Below are 1,000 nucleotides of genomic sequence, written 5' to 3' on the forward strand. Positions count from 1 at the left end.
CACCCCGTGGCTGGGGTTGCTCGCCGGCCACCCCAGCTCCTCCCCTTTGGCTGCTCTCATATATGATTTGGTGTTTTGTTCTCACTTTAATTTTTTGCATTTTTTCTTGTATTGATGACTTGTCACGTGTTGATTGGTGGGCAACAAACCCATGGTTTTTGCCAAGACCGTATAGCAGCAGCTCTCTTAACAGAAATGGCAAAATTCGGATTATATTATTATTATAGTAATTACATGGGGGGCTTCAAAGTCACGGAAGTCCATCTAATCCAATATATTTCGCTAATTATTATTACTACTAATTGAAAAACGTTTAACCGACTCCAAAAACTTGTTTATTACAATTTATGCGGAATTAATACTATGAGATAATAAACAATTCAATCACCCAAAATATATAAAGCAATAAAGAGGCAGACACGAATATTTTGGTTACGAAGAGAAAACCTTTTAGAAACCAATCTAAAAGTAAAACCTCTTCGGGGCAGCCAAACCCAGGAAATCACTATCAAAAGATTATCCAGAGATTACAGACACTAGGAACACTTACAACCCTTTGCAAGACCTTGGCTTTGTAAGATCGACAAGCCTACAACTCGTCTCCTTGTTCACAATCTTCTTCAACGTGATTCTCCTTTACCGAATAATTCCGATAGACTTCTCAACCGTAGATTTATCAAAGGAATAACTAAAACTCTAAGAAATTCAATTTAACGCTCACCACATATGATCTCTCTTAGCACAGCCTCCGACGAATTCTCTGGGGGTGAAAAAATCATACTTCTCTCTTCTATAATAATGTATATATACCCCGACAAAACCCTAGACCTAACCCACTTAAAATCACATTTTTGGGCCTAAAAGGTACGGGGTGTCTGGACAGGTTAATGGGCTGTCCGAACAGGGCTTTGCGGAGCAAAATTTGAGTTTTTGGAAATGCGGTCCGGACTCGGGGAAGGCATGTCCGGACATGAGTGAAACAGCATTCTAGAAATGCTGT

This window comes from Corylus avellana, chromosome ca9 (assembly GCF_901000735.1).
Source record: "Corylus avellana chromosome ca9, CavTom2PMs-1.0".
Classification (NCBI taxonomy): domain Eukaryota; kingdom Viridiplantae; phylum Streptophyta; class Magnoliopsida; order Fagales; family Betulaceae; genus Corylus; species Corylus avellana.